The sequence below is a fragment of the Bos indicus genome, chromosome X, assembly GCF_029378745.1.
Source record: "Bos indicus isolate NIAB-ARS_2022 breed Sahiwal x Tharparkar chromosome X, NIAB-ARS_B.indTharparkar_mat_pri_1.0, whole genome shotgun sequence".
Taxonomy (NCBI): Eukaryota; Metazoa; Chordata; class Mammalia; order Artiodactyla; family Bovidae; genus Bos; species Bos indicus.
The window spans coordinates 141841398-141852175 of NC_091789.1; positions in this window are offsets into that span (position 1 = coordinate 141841398).

Sequence of the window (10778 nt, forward strand, 5' to 3'; positions counted from 1 at the left end):
ATAAAGAATTCACCTGTAACGCAAGAGATGTGGGTTTTATCCCCAGACTGGGAAGATCCCCTAGAGAAGGAAATGGCAACCCACTCCTGTATTCTTGTCTGGGAAATCCCATGGACAGAGGAGCCTAGTGGGCTACAGTCCACCAGGTCACAAAGAGTTGGACACAACTTAGTGACTAACATAACCACAGGCTAACCCAGTATCTCAAAAATATTATGTAAAAATGTATGACAGTATAAAATTATTAGAGACATTTTATATTTTTAAAAAAGAGAGAAAGAGAGAGAGTCTGCCTACCAATGCAGGGGACGTGGATTTGATCCCCGGCCTAGGAACCAAGATCCCACATTCTGCAGGGCAACTAAACCCATGTGCCATAACTACTGAAGCCCGCATGCCTAGAACCTGTGCTCCATAACAAGAGAAGCCAGTGTGAAGAGAAGCTCGCAGCACGACTAGAGAAAGCCCGCGTACAGCAACAAAGAGTCAGCACAGCCACAAAATACATAAATAAGTTATAAAAAGAAAATAGTCAATTAATTTTTGACTATTAAAAATTTTGACTAATTAAAAAATAATTTAAAAAATTTTATTTTTAATATAAAAATTAAATAGTCAAACTCATAGACTCAGGGAGTAGAATGGTGCTTACTAGGGGCTAGAATAAGGTGGCTGGGGCAGATGGGAGACGTTGGTCAAAGGGTACAAACTTCCAGTTATAAGATGAATAAGCTGAGGATCAAATGCAAGGCACGATTATTACATTACTAATACTGTATTCTACACTGGAAATTTGCTGAGAGTAGATGTTAAATGTTCTCACCACACCCGCCCCAACAAAATGGTAGCTATGTCAGGTGGTGGATATGTGGTAATCATTTCACTAGATATGCATATATTAAACCACCACATTGCAGACCTTAAATATATACAATTTTTATTTGCCAATTCTGTCTCAATAAAATCAGGGAGAAAAAGAAAAAGGAAGAAAAAAAACCCACCAGTCTAGAGTAATAGACGTCAACTGCACATCCACTGATACAAATGCAATTAGTAAAAACATTAAGATTCTGTTTACACCAAACTATACTAAATAGTCTTTGTTTAAGAAAGTCAATTAGGTGCAAAACACATGTTCATTTTTTATTGGGAACTAATTGCCTGCATAAAGTAACAACTGTACTTGAGACTTAAAATCATGAAATTTTGAAGCCACCATCTATCTTGAAAATAGGAGTACAACCAGAGCTCTGATTTATGAGTTTGGAAATTGCATATGTTCCTGTTTAAACATGTGCCATGTTCAACCACATGTGGTTCCTTTAAATCTATTTATAGACGGTAAGTATATTTAAGGCAGTCATGTGTAGCACACCGGTTGTAGATAAAATTGCACAATGTCTTTTTCTTCTCTTTGACTATCAGACTGAAGACTTGCCTGTTAGTCGACTTTAATGTGCAGGAATCACCCGGGGACATGATTCAAGAGGTCTGGGTTGGGACCTGAGACTCTGTATTTCTAACAAATCCCAGAGGGTCACTTCCATCTCTCTCTCTCTCTCTCTCTCTCTCTCTCTCTCTTTCTCTCTCTTTCTCTCTCCCTCTCTCAATTAAATGGGCACTCCGCAGTCCTCATCTTCCACTTCATTTCAGCATCATGTGACATCGTCCTTATCACCCTCACTTCCTTGATTTCTTGGATACTGCTCTCCTGATTTTTCTTCTCTGTCTCCTCCTTTTCACTGTCCTTTCCAGGCTCATCTTCTGCCAGCTGTGAACAATTAGAATTCTTCAAAGCTCAATTCCCATCATCTTTGCATCTACTCCAAACATTGCCCTTAGGTCAGTGGTTCTCCATTGAGGTGTATTTTGTCCCCCAAAGGACATTTGGCAGGGATGGATGGTTTTCACAGCTTGAGGGGAGGAGAGGTGCTCATGGTATCTAGTGGGTAGAGGCTGGGGATGCTGCTAAACACCCTACAATGCACAGGACAGCTCTCCCTTCAAAAGCATCCCCCCCACACACTTCATCCCAACAAAGGCCTTTTTGTCGGTAATGCTGAGGTTAATAAGCTCTACCCTAGAACAGTGCTTCTCACACTGTAGCATGCCTGGCAACCGCCTGGGTCTGTTGTTGAATTCAGATTCTGATTTAGCAGGTACAAAGCGGGCTTTTCTAAGGAGCTTCCAGGAGGTGCCAATGTGGCTGGTCCGGGGACCACAGTTTGGATAGAAAGGCCCTAAATTATATCATTGCTATGCAAGGCGTCCGTCACTGTCATCACCACAGGAGACCTGAACTACGTGTCTCTAGTTCACAGCTCTCTTTCTTGAGCTCCATAGATGATGGTCAACTACTGACTCAGCATCTCCAATGTGGGTACTGGAAACCTCCCCAGATCAATATTACTAAGCCACACTTGTGATCTCCTACCTCCAAATGCTGTCCTCTTTCAATGCTGTCTCGTTCAGTCAACTCATTTTCACATCTCAGCTCTGGTGGTCTTCCTTAGGCTGCCTGCTCCTCCAGTTCCCCAATCTGACTCATTACTCTGACCTGTAATGTGAGAATTATATAATCTTCTAGAACATTCTTCCTTTCCTTCAAAGTACTTAAATCTCCCCCAATATGATTATCTGAGTAATGAGTTTCTGAATAAGCTCTGAAGAAATGAAATATTTCTATTTTTGCTGATCAGCGTCTCCTTGGGCCCTAGAATGATGCCTGGTCCATAATAATATTTATTGACTACCTGAATAAAATCAATAAATGAATGAGTGAGTGAGTGAATATAATTGACAGCTTCTAAATACATCAATATAATGCAGAATACAAATTCTAAATAACTTATTCGGCACTATTTCATAAATGCTTAAAAGGAAATTATGGCACCCAATCAATAATACACGACTGAGTGACTGAACTGAATTGAATCAATAATAAGGAATCTTAGAAATGATATCTTTAGTGCCCTTGAAGGTAACAACTCTGTCTGTCTCCGGAAAGGATGAGAAATCTTTAAGTTTTGGTCTTAGACTCTAAAAAGAAGAGTCTTCTTCATTTCATGCGTCCAAGCATGGCCTGATGTTGTAGAAGCTAATTTATTAATATAGTACATTTAATTGAGATTTTATTCATGTCTTATTGATTCAGAATGATACTCTGGAGGGAGTTTCCTCTTCTACTTACACTAAAAAAATTTCTTTAATTGAATATAGTTGATTTACAATGTTGTGCTAGTTTCAGGTGTTCAGTTCACTTCAGTCACTCAGTCATGTCTGACTCTTTGGGACCCCATGGGCTGCAGCATGCCAGGCCTCCCTGTCAACTACCAACTCCCAGAGCTTGCTCAAACTCATGTCCATCGAGTTGGTGATGCCATCCAACCATCTCATCCTCTGTCATCCCCTTCTCCTCCCGCCCTCAATCCTTCCCAGCATCAGGGTCTTTATCAATGATTTAGTTCTTTGCATCAGGTGGCCAAAGTATTGGAGTTTCAGCTTCAGCATCAGTCCTTCCAATGAACATTCAGGATTGATTTCCTTTAGGATTGACTGGTTGGATCTCCTTGCAGTCCAAGGGACTCTCAAGAGTCTTCTCCAACACCGCAGTTCAAAAGCATCAATTCTTTGGCACTCAGCTTTCTTTATAGTCCAACTCTCACATCCATACATGACCACTGGAAAAACCATAGCTTTGACTAGACAGAACTTTGTTGACAGAGTAATGTCTCTGCTTTTTAATATGCTGTCTAGGTTGGTCATAGCTTTTCTTCCAAGAAGCAAGTACCTTTTAATTTCATGGCTGCAATCACCATCTGCAGTGATTTTGGAGCCCAAGAAAATAAAGTCTGTCACTGTTTCCATTGTTTCCCCATCTGTTTGCCATGAAGCGATGGGACCGGATGCCATGATCTTTGTTTTTTGAATGCTGAGTTTTAAGCCAGCTTTTTCACTTTCCTCTTTCACTTTCATCAAGAGGCTTTTTAGTTCCTCTTCACTTTCTGCCATAAGGGTGGTGTCATCTGCGTATCTGAGGTTATTGATATTTCTCTTGGCAATCTTGATTCCAGCTTGTGCTTCATCCAGCCCGGCATTTTGCATGATGTACTCTGCATATAAGCTAAATAAGCAGGGGGACAATATACAGCCTTGATGTACTCCTTTCCCGATTTGGAACCAGTCGGTTGTTCCATGTCTGGTTCTAACTGTTGCTTCTTGACCTGCATACAGATTTCTCAGGAGGCAGGTAAGGTGGTCTTGTATTCCCATCTCTTTCAGAATTTTCCAGTTTGTTGTGATACACACAGTCAAAGGCTTTGGCGTAATCAATAAAGCAGAAGTACATGTTTTTCTGGAATTCTCTTACTTATTCCATGATCCAACAGATGCTGGCAATTTGATCTCTGGTTCCTCTGCCTTTTCTAAATCCAGCTTGAACATCTGGAAGTTCATGGTTCGTGTACTGTTGAAGTCTGGCTTAGAGAATTCTGAACATTACTTTGCTAGCGTGTGAGATGAGTGCAGTTGTGTGGTAGTTTGAACATTCTTTGGCATTGCCCTTCTTAGGGATTGGAATGAAAACCGATCTTTTCCACTTCGGTGGCCACTGCTGGGTTTTCCAAATTTGCTGGTAAATTGAGTGCAGCACTTTCACAACATCATCTTTCAGGATTTGAAATAGCTCCACTGGAATTCCATCACCTCCACTAGCTTTGTTTGTAGTGATGCTTTCTAAGGCCCACTTGACTTCACATTCCAGGATGTCTGGCTCTAGGTGAGTGATCACACCATCATGATTATCTGGGTCGTGAAGATCTTTTTTGTACAGTTCTTTGTGTATTCTTGCCACCTCTTCTTAATATCTTCTGCTTCTGTTAGGTCCATACCATTTCTGTCCTGTATTGTGCCCATCTTTGAATGAAATGTTCCCTTGGTACCTCTCATTTTCTTGAAGAGATCTCTAGTCTTTTTCATTCTATTTCTTTGCATTGGTCGCTGAGGAAGGCTTTCTTATCTCTCCTTGCTATTCTTGGGAGCTCTAACAACAAGATCTCTTCACTCAGTGACATCAAGTCCTAAAGTGGGGCATGTGGTCTGCTATGGGCTGATTGATGATAGCTGGAAAATGGTAACTGCTCCTGCCTGTCTCAGTCCCCTGGCTCTTGTTCTCTCAGAACAGCCTGCCAATAGAACGGCACACCCCCCACAGCCTTGCTTCTACCACCCTGAGGTAAGCCCTGTATAACAGGGCACCTGCACTCTGGATTGAAGTTTCTTCTTTTCTGCCTGTAGCTGGGTGGGCCAACTCCATGGAGTTGGGGGGTTGGAGAGGTGTCAGATGACAAGTCTATGCCATGGGCATCAAATTTAGCAAATGCTGGGTCTTAACCCCACCTGACGCCAGAATGTATAGCTCAGCAGGAGAGAAGAGTAAGGAACTCGACTCCCCCAGACCCCAACAATTCTGCAAACTTCACGTTCTAAATGGAATCCTAAACATCCAAGTGAACCTCACCAAGGTGGGACTTGATGCAGGTTTGGTATCTAGCACCTCTTAGGGAGAGATCAACCGTGCCCATCACATTCTCAGAAGAGAGCACTTTATGCTTTTGTATGTAAACCTTGATACGGTCTCTCTCCACAAGGCTTTTTAAAAGAAGTTTTTGGAAAACAGGTGATATCAGGAAAATTGTAAACTCATATGTGACAATGGAAAAAACCCATTATATTCAGAGTCAGTGAAAATACCAGGAGATGGTGGGGGAGGGGAAGAACAGGAAAAACTGCATCCTGATTTTTGACAGTAAAGAAGCACACAGGCTTCTATGTAGATGAACATGGAGCTCCTTCAGATTTGTGGATTTTCTTCATCTTCTTGTAGGATCATAGGAAAAAGCAGAACTGGTGACATATGGGAAATTGGATCAACGAAAAGGGACTTTCCTCTGATAAGTTTTGAGCAGGAAGTGGTCAGCATTCTCATGGTACGAAGATTATGGAAAATGAAAACTTATACTTACAAAAAAGGCCTAAAAAATGAGCTCTGGGTATCTGAGACATTTCTGGAAAGTCTCATGGACTTCAATTCAAAGAAAGCAAGAGGAGACCAAACAATGAGTGACTATGTAATGCGTGGAAGCGCTAACAAATGAAATATCACCCTTTGCATAAAAAAAATTAATTATATGAATATAATACATGAAATACATAAATTTTATACAGCAGAAAAGGCCAGAAGAAGGAAATTTCCAGATACTGTACACTAAGAGCCAAAGATTAAAAATATTAGTGAATATGAGGAATGAATTACTGAATATGAGGAATGTTCTATATATATAAGAGCAAGTGAGGATGCCATCATCTTTGACTTGTTTAATGCTACCTGTGGGAGGTGGTCATGAAACCCCCAAGCATCATGCCCACCCAGAGACAGTTTTCATCAACTCACAGTTAAGTAGGATGGGAAAGACCGCTAATCCTCAAACAATTAAATTACAGCAGGCTTTAAAGATGCCATTCATGGGCTAAGGGGGGTGATGAGGAGGTGGAGGAGGAGAACAGGTAGATTAGTCAGAAATAGGAGACAGAGAGAGAGAGAGAGTGCTTAGTGAGTGAGACTGGAGTCAAGAGAGCGACTAAAGGGTGTCACTACTACATAAACCACAGTTCAACATGACGGCCACGTTCTATGGAAAGAGGAGATGTGTCATAGGGAAAAGAAAGCCCCTCACCCAGTTAACTCAGGTTTTTCATCTACACCCACATGTGCAAATGGCAATGCATGGCCAGCCCCTTCTTGAGACAACAAGCCAAGCAATGGAAATAAGTGGTTGAAACAAAGAGTTAATAGTCTATGGTCCTCAATATTTTTATATTGCCCTCTCATTAATAAACAACATTGAACATACAGCCCTACATATTTCTGTGTTAACACACTGGACATATGATAAAATAGCCACAGACACACTTTCTAAAAGATGATTATATCTATTATATTCTCTGTCCGCACCCCACTTTTGGACCTAGGACCCCACTCCAGTACTCTTGCCTGGAAAATCCCATGGACGGAGGAGCCTGGAAGGCTGCAGTTCATGGGGTCGCTAAGAATCAGACACGACTGAGCGACTTCACTTTCACTTTTCACTTTCATGCATTGGAGAAGGAAATGGCAACCCACTCCAGTGTGTTCTTGCCTGGAGAATCCCAGGGACGGGGGAGCCTGGTGGGCTGCCGTCTATGGGGTCGCACAGCCTCGGACACGACTGAAGTGACTTAGCAGCAAGGGTCTCAGAAGCAGACCAGCAACACACATGAAGTTCCACTAGGTGGCGCTCTGCACCGCATATGTACAACCACAGTCAGCATCTAATTCAGTCAGACACTAGGAAACTGACAGTCAAGACATCCTTGAAACCGTGACCACAAGCAGCAACTCTACTGGTCAGGATCCTCAGGACTTCGAATCACTTCGCCACCTGTCTCTGTCACTACTCAAATCTGTTCGGTTTGTGCCTGCCCAAACTGTCTTCACATTTTAGCCCTGAACAGAACTGCCAATCCTATATAGTTAGACTATGTCCCTACTCAAAACAAGCACCGAGAGGGAAGCAATTTGAGTTGAAGGGCAGTGGGTTAAGAGCACCGAGGTCTGGATGCAGGAGAAAGAGAAATTGAGCATATCTCTCAAAGGGGGCTTGGGCTTTCCTTGCTGAAAGATCCCCGTGTTGACTCTCCCTGGTATCCCAAAGGAAGATGTGGTGCTTCCTGCATGGGCTCTGCAAACCAGCTGCTTCAGAAGCACTTAGGGAGTTTCCAAAATGTCCTGAGTACCAGAGATCAGGATCTCTGGCATGAAGGACTGGAATCCACATGATATCTAAGCTCCTTGGGTGAGTCTGCTGCAGCTGCTGCTGCTGCTAAATCGCTTCAGTCGTGTCCGACTCTGTGCGACCCCATAGATGGCAGCCCACCAGGCTCCCCTGTCCCTGGGATTCTCCAGGCAAGAACACTGGAGTGGGTAGTCATTGCCTTCACCAATGCATGAAAGTGAAAAGTGAAAGTGAAGTCACCCCTGTAAAATTGGGAGAACCAACTGGTCTGAGTGGACAGCTGGGTCAGTTTGGGGTAGGGCCATTTCCAGCCTCATGGACCTTGGCAGTTGACTTAACACATCTGATCGCACCTTCATCTCTGAGTTAATCCATCCTCTTTAAGATGGAGCCCCTAATACCACCTTCAGGGAGCTGCTGTGAAGATTTAATGGAATAAATGAGGTGCTGAGCTTGGCATTTGCTGCTTTATAAATGTGACTCCTTCCCCTCCACTTCCCTCTCCAGATCCCACTAGATAACGCTGTCCAGGTACCAGTGACTTCATCTTATGCCCTTCTTCCCAAGATCCTTCTTGCTATCTCCTCACCTGTCATTCCCTTGGGGGCCTGCCCTCAAGAGGAAGAGCAAATTGGTGATTTTTTTACAGTTCATTCTTCCCATTCCACTTTCATCGAAGGGTAACTAAATGGTGGGAAATGAGGACCCAGGGGAGAGAGATGAGCACTATAAAAGATTGTTATTTAATGCATTTCTTGTTGTTTAGTTGCTAAGTCATGTCTGACTCTTTTGCGACCCCAGGGACTGTAGCCCACCAGGCTCCTCTATCCATAGGATTTCCTGGGCAAGTATACTCCAGTGGGTTGCCATTTCCTCCTCCAGGGAATCTTCCAGGATCAGGGATTGAACCCATGTCTGCTGCTTGGGAGGTAGACTCTTTATGAGACTGAGCCACTGAACCACCAGGGAAGCCCACTTAGTGCATACCACCTGATTACAAGGTCCTGCTTGGTGGACCACCACTTGGACCTGGCCCAGGATATTACCCACTGTTTCAAGGTGACTTCAGGACAGTAGGATGGTTCTAACTGCCAAAAGAGTCCACCCCCGTCCCACTCCCTGCCAGTTTTCTTAGCAGCACAGTCCCCGTGGACAAAGGGCCTCAGATATGGGTTCATGGAGATGTTCCTACCAAGTTCTATGGCTCATGCAATTCACTATTGCAAAAGCCTCTGGGATGTCTGACCTGCTGCATCTCCTTGGCCAGTGATGGGTGAAGCAGTCATGTGTATCATACAAGACAAAGATGGTGTCCTAGTTGTCTGTCTCTGGCCTTTGCTTCAGGGGCGCCACCAGCCAGGATCCTGAGAACCGTTGTCTTGTGTCAGAAGCATCTGCCCATCTCACCGTGACCACTGGTGGGCTCTAGGGATGTCTGAAAATTGCCACAACGCCACAGGGACTTCCTCTTACCCTCCAGAACTAACAGACTGTTTCTGGAGGGTGCTTGTGAGACACTGGGACTCAAACCTCCTCAATTAGTCTGGGCTTTTTCAAAACTGTTAATATAAATCGCCAAGAGGGAGATGGGATGCTTATACAAAGAAATACAACCACTGAAATGTCATGGCAAACACATTAGAAACTGTCAATACTTACAACCCAAGAGCAGGGTAATCTTGAAGGCAGAGGACCAGATCTCATCCAGTTTCTTAGCCCACATGCTTGAAAATCGACATAAGTTGAAAGAATATGAATTTGAATGTGACGGAGAGTCTGGCCCATGTCAGCCAGGGAAAGTTTCACCATGCCAATTCAGAAGCTCAGGCTCAGTGAAGCAGGTGGGGATTGACTCTGTGTATGTGGGAAAGAGACCAGTGTTAAACCAGGATGACACACCAAACCAGTGCTTCCCCACAAAAGAATCCACCTGCAACAGTGGCTCCTTCTCTTCATTCTTGTGCAGGACACGAGGCTTGCCGGGGGCCCTAAAGCCGAAAAGGGAACTGAGAGGTAGGGGGAGACAAAAGAAGAGATATAAAACCCTCAAACAGGGTGCAAGTGCCCTGCTGTTATCTCCCTGTCACCAGTGTGGATGGCCCTTCTGCCACACAAGCTCCTCATGAGTTTGCGGCTTTTTTGCTCTTTGTGACCCTCCCCCCTCACTATGTTGGTCGGCTGGTGCATCTCATGTTTGCCTCCGTTACATTAACTCAGTGACATGGATTCATTTTCAGGCCTCGTGTTCTCCAGAGAACATCTCCTTTGGAGTCACCTTTAATCACGTTCTTTGGTCATTTTCTTCCCACACTGATATTTGTATTTCCAGAGAGACAAGGAATTCCCAGAGCTTCTCAGGCTCAAGGGTTCAGACTTCCAGCAGAGGGGCCTCATCTCCCACTACCAACTGCTCCTGAGGTCCGGCATCCCACCACCCAGCTGGTCAATCTGCCCCATGGCCAGGGTTCTCTGTCCACTTGAGTGTGTGCAGAAGAGGTGGAGGACAAATCAAACCTTGTCCCCACCCCCCATTGTAAAACGGGGTCATCAATACCTTACAGGAGATACAAGCTGGATCCCCTTGGTGAGGACCACGAGAGGCCAACAAAAAGCGTGTTTTATAGCGGGGGCGGGGCGGGGGGCAGGGACAGCCTCCTGAAAAAGAGGTGTGTGCATCCTTGCTGTCCCCGTCAGCTTCCTCGGGAACAAGACAAGACGCCCAGACTGTTACATCACTGCGGCCCCTCTCATGTAGTCTGTACTCCCTGACTACATGTAAGAGATCAGCTGGACCTAAGACTGTTTGGACAGAGCTGGGAGCAGACGTGAGGATGGGCCAAGAGACCTTAAGAGACCCTGACTTAGCCGTGGGGTTGCAGTCAGACTCAGACTTTCTCTGCTCTATGAACTGCAGCTCTGTGTTTCGCCTTTTTCACAGCCATAACG